At 36.1% G+C, this 13724-nt stretch overlaps 1 pseudogene; it reads right to left on the bottom strand.

Annotated features, from left to right (window-relative positions):
• Nucleotides 1-9939: 9939 nt before the first annotated feature.
• LOC125473284 lies at nt 9940-10546 on the bottom strand (annotated as a pseudogene).
• Between the last annotated feature and the right edge of the window lie 3178 nt (nt 10547-13724).

Below are 13724 nucleotides of genomic sequence, written 5' to 3'. Positions count from 1 at the left end.
GTATCCCGAATCCCAAATCGAAAATTTTCGGGATAGGAATTTGAAGACCAATCCCAAACCAATTTTTCGGGAATCTCAAATTTCGGGAATCGCGAAATATTTTCAAGATTTTGGGACAAATCGGGAATCCCAAATTGAAATATGAAATTATGAATTGTTCTTCAAATATATAATTCAAGAACACATTTATGAACTAGGAATTTCATTTCATTCACACTACCATTTAATTGAACATTGGCATGCTGTGACACCAGTGAGCTTCTACGGTCTCAGTATAACTGAAGAACTGTTATTGTTGCTAGTTATTCATTAAAGTGTCGTTGAAAAAGAGGGAGGACGTGGACCGTGCAGACCATGAATGCGGAAAATAGAAGTGAAAAATGGTTCATGTTTCTACTGAAAGCGATAGCCGTTGTGTGAGTTATGGTTTTAAAGCTTTCGACCCAAGAAGGAGCGTCCCACATTCAATGAACTTAGAACCAGAAAGTAAAAATGGTAAGAGTTATGGTTTTAAAATTTAGTTTTTCTTTTTCTTTTTATATTGGGCATTTAGCTCCGGCTAGGGCATGACCGGTTCTGACCTCACTTCTTAATGGACCAGTCCGATCACTAAAGTTATCTTTTTAAGATACACAAAAAAAAAAAAAAAAAAACACCCAATAATACAAATATAAATTCGGATTATTTGGGATTAGGGAAACAATTTAGGGGAACAAATTCCACACATTCGAATTGTGATTTTAATACTTGTATAAATTTATGGTTCATGAGTTTAATCTTACATTTGATAAGTTTAATCTTACATTTGGTATCAAAGTCTAAAATTTTTGCTTTTGAATTCAAATTGAAAGTATAAAATTAAAGTAGTAATCCATGTGATGATTTAGCAGGAATTGACTTTGGTTTGCAAAAGAATTTTTTAAGGTTTTAAGGAAACAATATACAGTACGTCTTTATGTAAAAGATTAGGTAGTGTTTTTTTTTTCTTCAAAATTATTAATATTGAAAAGGGGGAAAATCGTGTTTTGTCTAAACTATCTTTGCAAAAGATCAAGGGGTTGTTGAGGTTTGTGAATATATGAACAAATACATGCACTTCTGAATTTTATTTTGAGCTAGTATATCAACATATATTGAATTGCATATGTTAATACCGGAGGGCATGATTTTGTGTCCTGATGCATCTAGTGGTTAGACTATTGATTAACGTTTTTTTTTTTATTGTCATTAAATTAATGGTTTCATATTAGACTAATGAAGTTAATGCATGTGACACAACCTGCTTTTAGGCAAGAAACTGTTATTTGTAATTTTTATAAGGTTTTATCTCGAATGTTGTTTCTGGAAAACTTTCTTCCTTGGTTTCGATCATCTCTGACATTATGTTATTTTGTCTGGGTCTGTAAAGATTTTTATGAATCTGCTTCCGCTTTCTTATCTATGATTTGTCAAAACTCCTAAACTTTCATCCTGGTATGAGTTCGAGTTTTTTTTTGTGTTTACAACAGTCAATTATCACAACAAATTGAACATTGTGCTTGTCATTCCGTTTTGAAATTGATATACCGGGATATACACATATAGTTGCTGTAAATGACCGAATTATTCTGTTGGTCAAAATTGTTTCTTTGAAATTTTGAACATCCAATTTTAATTGAGATAAAGAAATATAAAATTTCATTTGGCATCATTGAATGACCCTTGATAGATAATACCAGTGAAAATCAAGTGCAATCCAGTAAGTTGGAAGGATGCCTATAGACCTAAACAAGCGGGTGGCTTAGGTATTAGAAACATTGATCACTTCAATAGAGCTTGTCTTGCTAAGTTGGGATGGAAAATTTTGTTTAATAAAGATAACTGGTGGGCAAATATAGTTAGAAGGATATACCTTAGGAATGAGAACTTTTTGGATAGTAAAGTAAAGCAACATCATTCGGTTGCTTGGAAAGGAATACTGGGATCAAGGGATATAATTTCAAAGGGTATGTGATTGGTGGTCGGTGATGGCAAGGACATCTTGTTCTGGACCCACAACTGGGTTTTTCCTCACCCCATTTTTCATCTTATATCAAAAAATCAATTCCATTGTATTAAGTGGGATATAAAAGTTGTTAAGTTTATAGTTAATGGTCAGTGGGATAGAAACAAGCTTGAGAATGTTATAGGTATTACTATTGTTAATAAGATTTGTGACATTCCTCTTCCTATTAATAGTACCACTGACTTTGCTATTTGGGGTCCTAATCCTAATGGAAAGTTTTCAATGAAAACCGCAACTTGGCTCCAAGTCGAGAATTTACATGCATCCCCAACACAAATGCTAATTAATAGGGTCTGGAAGCAGACTCTACCTCCTAAGATTAAATTATTTGCTTGGACTCCTGTCAAAGGAAGGTTACAAACTAGTAAATGTCTCAGCAAGTTTTTACCCGATGTAACTAATCAATGCCCGATGTGCCATAATCATGAGGAAGACCAAAACCATTTTTTCTTCATTGCCAGTATGCTGTGCAAGTCTGAACTTGTTCGAATGAACCTTATTTTTGCAATATTACAAATAATCCTAAGGTAAACGAGTGGCTAAGTACCTTGCCACTACTGTTCTAAAAAAACACCCTAGGCGGTGCCAAGGCGCTAGGCGCCTTGGAACTGAGGTGATTTTGTGCAAAATGACTGGAAAAATCGGGGTGGCTTTAGGCGGGCTAAATGGTGCTAGGCGGCTGGGTGGTTTTTTTTTTTTTTTTTTTTTTTTTTTGAAATTTGTTTATAGTCTAAGTTCTAATTATACCTTGAAATTTTGTTAATTTTATAGAATAGGTGTGTTGTGTATCAACTTAAATTACAGGATTCTAAAGATAAGTATCTGACACTACTAAATTTCCTTATTTTCCTACTATTTTCCATTTTATGTTGTTTTAAATTGTGAACTTGTTGTACATGCGTTATCCTACAATACTCCTCACTACGGTTATATGACATTTATGCTTAATGTGTTTTTAAATTTTGGACTTGTTGGATACTCTTTTTGCATTTTATCATTCTTTTATTATCTTATACATGGATTTCATACAAGTAAAGCATAATTTTTTTGTAAGTGTCAATATGCACTTATTTACAAGATATACAAGAAATTTACCTAAATCTGTCTAGGCCGCCGCCAAACTAGCGCCTAGCATTTTTTAAAACCTTGCTTGCCACATGATGGGAAAAATGAAGTTAGCTGTTTAAGTAAAGCTTTGTCCAATTGCTGGCTAATCTGGAATGATAGAAATGCAAGTATATTAAAAAATGAGATTCCTATATCGTACTGGTCTGTTATTCACGCTCTAACAATGGCTAAATAGTACTTTAAAGAAATACTAGTCATGAAAAGAACCCTGAGGCTGGTTGTCAAGATAATTTGATTAAGTGGCAGCCCCCTCCACCTAATTATGTTATAATAAACTTTGATGGATCTGTTTCTCACTCTTTGGCTGCTGGAGGGTTCATGGTTAGGAATTGGGATAGTAAACCTATCCTTGCTGGTGCAATGAAATTCGGCTCTGTAAGCATTAATGTTGTCGAGGCTTTGCCTCTCGGTGAAGCGCTAATTTGGGCAAAGAGAAAGAATTGGAAACATGTCTTGGTGGAAGGCGACTCAATGCTTATCTTGGATGCTATTTGTGGAGCATATGATGTGCCCTGGAACCTAAAACCTATTATTTAGGACATCAAGTGGTGTGCCAATAGCTTTCTAGACGTTAGATGGAGCCATATCTTCAGGGAGGCAAACTTCGTAGCGGATGCTTTGGCGTCTATTGGTCTTAATAGTTGAAATCTTTGTATTTGGGATGCTTGTCTCCCTGTGGATGCTTACCTGGCTTTTCAATTTGACTGTATTGGTACTAACTGTGTAAGAGGTTTTTCGCTATAATATATTCTTTTTCTATCAAAAAAAACAAAAAATATCAAAATTTTGGTGAAATAAATGTTCACCAGCATATTAAAGTTTTGACATGTCAGAGCATACATGGCATATGCCATGTGAAATCCCGTTCACGGAATTTCACCGATGACTACGTATTTTCTTTATTAAATTTCGTATTTTGGGTTACATTTTTTTAGTTAATTTTTAATTCCGTAAATTTTAGGAATTAAATCGAATAGTTGTTGGGTTTGAATTTTCGTAATTAATCTTTAAAATTCATTGACCTTTCGAGGTCACAATTAATGTTTTCGAATAAATCTTGAAACCACGAACGGATAAGCGAAAGCTGTTTGCGAATCTGGATTTTAACGGTATAGTTATGGACATTTGAAGTCGTTTTACTAAACTATAGATTTTAAATTAATTAAAACTTCCACCATGTGGGAATGGTAGCCAATCAAAGGTGAGGACCAGCCCAATCAGGTACAAGTTTAAGGGGCCAATCAGAAGTGAGGGAGGGGAAGAATGACCAATCAAGAAGAGAAAGAAAGAACTTTCCCTTCCTGTCGACCTGCGTACCCGCGACCAACCCAATTTTATTCCTGCTATTTTCGTCATTTTTTCCATTGAAATTCACACATCCACCAACCTACAACCTCTTCTACAACCTCCCCACTACCATTCCTGCCCAAGATCGAAGGATTTTAGGTCTAAATTCGCGAGGAACTTCACCGGAGCACCAAAGGTACTCGATGGCAATCCCACCGTTCTGGCAAGTTGCACCACCCACCATCACCCATAATCAACTCCCCTTGGACCCAGGAACAAGACCCAACCAGTTGTAGTGGCGTCGCCGAGGAAAGAGAATCGAAGCTTACCCATTATAGGGTTTCCGACGGGTGCGAGTCAATTTGGGGATTTTTTCAGCCAAATTAGACTTGGCCACATGTATAAAACTTACTCTACTCATTGAGATATTCATTCTGCTAAAATTTGGTAATTTTTGGAAATAGTTGAATTTTCCGGTGAGTCGAGGTGGCCGGCGGCGAGTGGGTCAAAACCCCACCTAACCTTCCTAGGAAAATTTGGATGCCCTGATTCCATATGTGACGTCCAATTGATGAAATCTTGTCGTATGACTATAGTTTTGATAGAGATCGCCACTTGGTCATTATCTGAATTGACGATCCGACCGTTGGATCGGCACCAAACTTAACTAAGTAATTGTACAGAATATTTAAGTACATTAGGAACATGCATACTAGGAATCCGACGTACGGATATTCCCGAATTTGATTTCTAAGTTGTAAAATTAAACGTTGACCGCCACTTGAATTTGCGATTGGCAGAGATCCAATCGTTGGATCGTAATGAAATTTTAGTATGTCGTTCTATGATATAACGAGGACTTTAGGAAGTTACGGATCCAAACTCTGATATGTGGATCTTCCAGATGAGATTGCAAGGGTTGTAGATGAAGGAAGATTTGTGAAAAACAAGTTCATTTGAGCAACATCAACAACATGCAATTAACAATTAAAAGGCGGAATCATGTTTATATGCACTCAAAAACAAAACTTAACCCATGAACTTCAAAGCCTAGTAGATAGGTGAACCAAGACTCAACTCAAAACAAAGTGAGTTGAGAAATCAATACCTTTGTAGATTCCTCTTTGCATAAGCAAAGGCTAATCACCCAAAGAGAGGGCCTTCATTCCTTACATCTTAGATCCATGGGTTTAGATGGATGAAAAGGTTTCTCCAAGTTCCCAAAATTGAGAACCTCTAATTATTCATCACCAAGGCATAATGAAGAAGAAATGAGTGACCTTGGAGGAGTTTGATTGCTAGATGATCCCTCCAAGGTTGGCCGAAATTTTAGAGAGAAAGGAGAGCTTGTGTTCTCATCCTTTCCCCCAAAAATAACCCTTAGTAAATTTTAGGCTATAAAGTCCTTTATATAGTCCCTTCAAATAAGTGACCTAATGGACCAAAAGCCCTAATCTTTTACACATGGCCGGCCTATAGGTTTATTGGGCTTTCAAGCCCTTTGTTTATTCAAGTTGTCATACAACTTGAGTTAATGGGCTTGACATTCAAATCCCATTGGGCCTTGCGGCCCAAAACTAACCCGAGGTCTTTAACGAACTTATTCGTTTGATTAATTAACATATTAATTAATCCTAGCCTTAGATAAATAATTAAACCATTTAATTATTCTTACTCATCTCCGTTGTTTCTTCAAACTCTACCTTACTCGGTGAACGATCCATTAGGTTCCTTTTAGCGAGGCAGTGGGCGATTAAAACTCTTTCTAATCGATTGTGAATTGAAACTTACTTTCAATTCTCCTGTTAGTGATAATACACTTTTAGGGCTTCCACAAACCATGGTTGACGCCTAGCAGCATGTCATGGTTACCCAAGCTAATCAGAAGAGGTGGAGAACCTATTCAGTTTTAGGATTACAAATGCAATACGGTCTTTCTCTAATACAATACTCTTGACCACATTGTTTGGTTTGATAGTTTATTCATGTCTACTATCCAATGTGAGTCTTGTGCTTATATGATTACCTTGAATGTGATTCGGAACACATTCCTAAATCCCATTCATACTTTGGCCAAAGATTCAAAATCATATCATAGAGTATTCTCCATCAAACAGTTTGAAGGTTAGAGATCCCTTGTTGCGCATTCACTTGCCTCCATGGCTAAGTGGCTTAACCTCAACGATGCCATGGACACCCTCCTGATGGAGTGACTTTGACATAATCAAAGATGAAGGACCTAACCACAAGACAACTGTGATGCCTCAGGTCAAAAGACTAATTTGCATTATCCCAACCATGAGTTCTCATGTGACATGAATATGAGAACTCTTCGTTGATCGTGTTCAGTGAACTCATTCTCTATTGAGCACCTACGTACTTGTCTTGATGTCACACACACCAATGACTCGAGACTAGTCACTCTCCCTGAGAGAAGACATAGCACGTACTGATCTTAACGGACTGTCAATGCCCAATTGACAATCCTATGATCAGGAACGTTTAGGATGTGTCAACGAAAGAATGGTCTCATGAATCTAACTTCTTTAGATCGCATTCTTCCAATCACATATTCCTTGGACTTATCGTTTAAGCATATAACATTTATATGAGACGGCTCAAACAATAATCTTTGCCCTTTACATTTAAACTACATTATTTTGAAATGTCCGTAAAGTATCATCATATGATTGGTTTTAGGGCACATTTCCAACAGTAGACCCGACGGTTGACCTTTAACCCACAGTTGACTTTTGGTCAATGGATCCCGAATTCATCTAGCATGTCCTAGATGACTTGTACAAGCTACGATTACTTGTTTTATCGATAAATTCTAAGATGTGATTTGGTATTTGTTTTAGGCGACAATCAGATGTGGATGTCTCGATATTTGACCTAAGGATTCGTAGTGCGGGCTCTAGGTGAGTGACTTTAATATATGTGATATTGGTGATTACATGGTTTTTGTAATTGTTATCCTGTGTGGATATGACCTGGTTTTATAAATATGTTTTCTATTGAATTGTTATTTTTAATACTTAGTCATCGATTTATGTTTATGAAATGAGATTTGACATATATATTTGAAATATGGTTTGATTTGTATGATTGGCATGTTGTGATGAAATGTGAGGGCTAGTAGTGGACTGTTAACTTATTGTGATGGGGATTTGTTGTTTCAATATTGTTTCATTTCCTGCTTCGTTGATTCTTTCTAAATTTACTATTTGTGCCTTGTTTCACTTTGTTGAGCTTTTGTAAATTGAGTAATTTGTGCCTTGTGTCGTTTTTTTAAGCCATTGTACATTATGGTTGTTGGCCTTCCGCTCGGTTCCATTCAGTGATTCGGAACTGGGTTTCTGTTGGGGTTTCTATTGAGTGATCTGGTTCCCTGCTCCATCTGGATTCCGTTAAAAGGTCTGAAACTCCTCATACTCTGTAATTCCTTTGAGTGGTCCGGAATTGGATCCAGCTTGGATTTTTTTGAGTGGTTCGATATCCATTGTACTCCACGATTTCGTTGAAAGGTCCAGAATCGTATCCACTCGGATTCCGTTGAGAGGTCCGGAATCCCTTCTACTCTGCGATTCTGTTGAGTGGTGTGGAATTGTATCTTGGTTGGATTTTGTTGAGTGGTTTGGAATCCCATTTGGTATTATGGTTCTGTTGAGAGGTCCGGAACCCGATTAATTACTTTGTTGATTCTTTGGATTCAGTTTGGATTGAGATAGCTTCAGAGATGTAGGCTTCGGCTGAACTATGTCGCTCTAGCCCTACTTTTCATTGTGTTGTATGAGTTTATGGTTGTGAGCTCTTGTGACTTGTTTCAAACGAGTCGTTGGATATTTGGGTGACTCCATCAAGATTTTTAGTGACTTGATTTTGATTTCATAAAATATGATTTTATATTTGACATTTATAAACCAAATCGATGGTTGATTTTTTATAATATCACACACGTATCTGGGTAATTACCCATCTTTAAGGGGAACAAGTCATTTATGATGCCTAGTTATGAGCAATTTTGGGATCATGATTTTCCAGGGTTAAAGTAAGACAGAATGGAGTATGCCTACCTCAGAAGTCTGGTCGTGGACTCAATAGCCTTCATAGTGGAGCTAACTAGACAGATAAGTGATGCCATCATCATCCTATTCCAGAATCAATGGGCGGAGTCCGTTGACTATGCTGAAATAGACTGTTCTTATTCCCCAAGATTTGGGAACCTAAGCTAGTATGGAATCAGTAGGTTTCCTATAATCTTGGAATCCTTACAATTTAATTGGCGTGTGCTGTAAGTAATCACACTCCTAAGAGGAAGCAATATCTACTTTTTAGATATCCTCAAGGATTCTCCCAGTTTAATAAGGATTCTACTATCCTAAAAGGTCATCTCTCCAACTAGTATAAATAAACCCTTATAGGTAAACGGATTCGAGCATCTCAGTCAGTCACAGTGGTGTGTGAATTTGGTTCCAACATGCAATTTTAGATTATCAGTTTTACACAGTGTTATTAAACTCAATTTTCCATGTGGTTAACTACTCCAACAAAAACGCCCCTCACCTTATTTTTCACACCAAAATTGAAGAAGCGCTCGCTCACCCCTCTTTCCATAAAGATAGAAATAAGGATGGTTTGTTTCACCCCCCAAATAGCAAAGTTGGGTTGATAAGTGCAGATGTGAGGGAGTAATAAAACTAAAAATCTCTTTCTTGTCCTTCTATTTATGGGGCAAAGAAAAGCGTTTTTGCTACTGAGCCAACCTAGAGTACCATGTAACCATGCAAAGTTATCTTTCAATATAAGCTGGTAAGCTTTTGGCTTCCACACCATGCCTCACTTAAGCAAGCCATTATTTGCTTAAGAATCCGACTTCGGGAAATTCCAGAGTGTGATTCCGGAATTCATCTAGGTCCCACACTATTTTTTATTCCTTTCATGTTAATAAACATCAGTGTAATCCATAATCGGAATTCAATTCCGTTTCTTAACTCTCATTAGCCTTACTTAAACGCGCCATTGATGGGTTGAAGATGAGAGAGAAGAGAGACAAAAGACCACATGGGCCTTCGTGTGAGTGTGTGTGGCGTGTGGTTATCAGTTGTTTTTTGTCTATATCCTTAAAGTTATTAGATTGTTTTCAGTTAAAATGTAAGTTTTAAAACTCTTTTTATTAGTATTTCTTTTGTTTAAGTTTTTTTTATTAGTACCCCACATATTATTGAAGAGTATGTATCATTAATAGCCAAAATTAACACCCAATTCCATAAATGTTACCTTTTATAAAAACTTTCAAATATAGCATAAAACTCATGTGGATAGACCTAAATACCCTCAAAATTCAAAACTCATTTACATAAAAAAAGCCAAAACACTTTAATAAATCTCCTCGGCATTGTTGTTCAAATTGCGAGGCGGCTAAAGAAGTTGGTAATATCAAACTTGTGCAAGTTTATGAAAGATCCATCCTAACCGGCTTAAACTCTAAAGCAAAATTGGATTCCATAAAGCATTTTTAATCCTAACTCCTTGTTGTTCCTCTTTCCTCTAGCCTTCTCAAACTTCCATCCCTTGGGACCGCACATAAGGTTTAGTGTTGTTGTGTGGCACACCAGGAGCTGGACCAAAGTGTTTCATTACTTCACGAGAATTCTTAGGATCTCTAAGGAGAACCATGTTCTGATCCTATCGTGCTGTCAAAGCAAGCTGATCAAATGTCAAGCACTCTCCTCTTGGCTTCTCAATCCTAGCCCTCGCAGTTTTCTTGCTTCTAGTCTTCCAGACAAGAAAACAGTAAAGCTTGACGAGAAGCTTGAGATTGATATCATTGGACTTGGGCACAGTGCGAGTCGTCTTCTTGCTCTTACCTCCTGCCACGAGACCGATCCTTATTGTTGCCACTGTTGTTGAAGCTTGGTTGCTAGGGATGCTGCTTCGAAAGAGTGATTGCCCCCACGGTCTTGTAGCCATAAGAAGGGCTTTTAATGGTATACCTTCATTGCTGGCAATAATTTGTTGCTTGTGGTTACGACAAGGAAGATGGGAACAATTTGAGGGCCGTGTAGATCTTATGCTTATGGTCATTGGTTCTTGGCTAACTTTGACTTTTTTTCTCATTGAATTTAGTTTATGCTTTTAAAAAAAAAAAAAAATTAAGGGTATTTAAGTCTATTTAAATGAATTTTCTATTATTTTTAAATTGTTTTTTTATAAAAAGTGACATTTATGAAATTGGGTGTTAAATTTTGGCTATTATCGATACAAACTAATTGTTGAATTCATCATACATAAAATTTTAATATGAAATTACTTATATATCTTAGGGAGATTTTGAATGCGGTCCCTAGCTATGAAAATTCTTTGACTAAAACCGTGTTGGCTTTCAATTTTTGATCCAAGTCTCTGAAATTAATGTGATAATTTATTTCTATGTATGTTACTATATTTTTTTAAATTAAAAATTGAAATTTATAGTTGTTTATGTTAATGAAATTTTAAATAAAAAAACCATAATTTGTGGGATTAAAATATTAAAATATAAATATACTATTGTGTGTGTGTGTGTGTGTAAACATGGGTACATTCATCAAAATTAACCAAAAAATTATTGTACCAAAACATTGGTACATTCTTCAAAATCACCAAAAGAAAAAAAATTAGGCTTAATAATATTAGTAAATTTCTTTGATTAAACTTAACACGGATACATTCTCAAATCAAAAAAAAAAAAAAAAAAAAAAGAAGAAGAAGAATGTACCCATATAATTTTAAAAATGGATTAGAAAAAAATTGAATAGATTTTATATAAAAAAATGGTACATTTTATGACACACTCGACCGAAATCAAGGCGTGCTTATGCGTACACATAATGGTTTTGATGGCATTTGGGTGATAGTTGATCGCCTTACTAAGTCAACGCATTTTATTCCCATCTCTACCTAGCACGAGGCTTTTTGAGAACTTATTGGCTTCGGGTTCCATCGGAACTCCGAAGTTAAGCGAGTTCGCGCGAAAGCAATCCTAAGATGGGTGAGCCACTGGGAAGTTCTCGCGTGAGTTCTCAGAAACAAAACCGTTAGAGTGTGGTAAGGGCCCAAAACGGACAATATCTTGCTACGGTGGAGTCGAGCCCGGGATGTGATAGGGACCCGGGGCGGGATGTGACATTTTGCCTATAACAAATTGGTATATTTAAGAATGAGTACATTTTAAGATTAAAATTTTGAAAAAAAAATTACATGAATGGTACATATAATTAGCATGGGTACATTTAGTAAAATTAAAAATGGGTACAAATAAATAAAAAAATATGGGTACAAATACAAATAAAACTTTATAAAATATGGGCACAAAAAGAAATTAATATATGGGTACAAATTAAAATTGAAAAGAAAAATGGAACAAATTAAAAAAGGGTTGCAAATTAAAAATGGGTACAAACTAAAAATAAAATTATAAGATAAAAAATTTAGCCATAAATATAAATATACTGATTGTAACATTTTTAACATTAAATGAATATATTTAGAAATAAAAAATATTTTATTATTGAAATAATTAATGATGTTATTAATACCAAGGACCTTGATCAAAAAATGAAAATGATTAAGGTTTTAATCAAAGGAGTAGCAAAAGGAAGGATGAGAACCTAATTTCTCCTATATCTTAATACGAAAGACTATTTAGGCTCTGTGAGATTATGAATACACCACAAAATCATTTATTAGCATATACTAATTTATTCAAGCTCTCAAAACCACTGTCACCCTCTGTAGGCAACGACATAGTTCGTTGCAATGTCATTTATAACGTATCACTTTATGTTTATAGTTTTCATTTAGTTGGCTAATATCTCTTCAGAATCACTTCATGTTTATAATTTTGATTTAATCTATACTATCCTTTTCAGGTGGGTAATTTGGATTTTTTAAGGGTTTTGCTCGTCCGTTGCTTGTTTACATGATGTATGATATTATGCATCTTTGTTAACTTTGGTTACTCTCATTACTTTAATAGTACTTATCAAACTAAATTCTTTAAACGATTTAATTTTAATTCTTTCATTGACAATGATCTATTTTTACCTTTGACCCTACAGGGAGAATTTTTTAAGATGGAGCCGGACAAGGGTTGGTTTTTGTATCTGCAGAAGAACCATGAACTATTTGCCCTAAATATTAGCAAATTATTGGAGCTCTTTGGAGAACGCTCGGAGGCGTCCTAGACCGGATTTTAAACTTGTGAATGCTTCTTGTTATCCAGACGGAAGCATGGTGCCATTCGGAACAAGATATATGATTGTGGGTTCCAACCCTTATATTGTTGGGGGTCAGATCAGTTGCCCGCATCCTCTTTTAGGGTATGATTATTGGCCCAACTTTGATGTTATTGCTTGTGATCATCCCACTGATGATCCATGCAAGAGTAATCTACGCATGTTGTATATCCTTTTGTAACTACCCTCGAGATCAAAATTCATGTTTTGACCCTACAGTAAAGGGGATATATCGCAGAAACATGGCCAGCCCTTTTTGAGGTTTATAATCCCGAATCTGGTAAGTGGAAAATTCTCCCGAACCCCCCCTTTGTCGTTGGTAATACTGTCACTGATCCTGCTGCCCATCACTACTATGCTTTGGGACACAAGCTCCTGGTGACAAACACATGGTCACTTTCCACGGGGTCGTCGAGGCGTGGAGAATCAGCGACGGAAAGGATGCGGCGAGCCCCAAGCCGAGCCATGAATAGGCGGCAGATGAGAAGAGCAGCGGTAAGACTTTTGGGGATTAGGGTTTTTGCAGGAGATGGATCAAGGAGGTGAAGAGGGAGGATTGGGAGGGATCAGGGGAGTCGAAGAGGGAGGGGGAATGACTGGGCGTAGAGGGGATCATGATCGCAAGATTGAAGGTTGTGACCGCGTGAGAAAAGAAAAGTTTTTATTTTTTTATTTTTAAAATATTTATATTTTTAAATTTTAATATCCACGTAAGTCATATTGACACATGGTACTCAGTCATCGTTCGAGTTGGGTTCTGTTCTTAGCGGTTCGGTTTTTTCCCAAAACCGAAACCGAACCAAAATTTCGATTCGGTTTAGTTCGGTGCAATTTTATTTCAGTTTTTTCTCGGTTCGGTTTTGTGTTTTTTTTTTTTTTCCTCCAAAATTAAAAAAAAAAAATATGAAAGTTCACATTCAAAGTCACTTCTTCATAGTCATCCACATGAAAACCTACAAGTATGAAATCAATTTTACACATCTACA

Source organism: the organism of the source record quoted next, unplaced genomic scaffold (assembly GCF_019419815.1).
Source record: "Pyrus x bretschneideri cultivar Hongxiangsu unplaced genomic scaffold, Pyrus_bretschneideri_v1 Contig81, whole genome shotgun sequence".
Taxonomy (NCBI): domain Eukaryota; kingdom Viridiplantae; phylum Streptophyta; class Magnoliopsida; order Rosales; family Rosaceae; genus Pyrus; species Pyrus x bretschneideri.
Note: the sequence above shows the minus strand (reverse complement) of the source record. Positions and strands in the feature narration are given on the sequence as shown.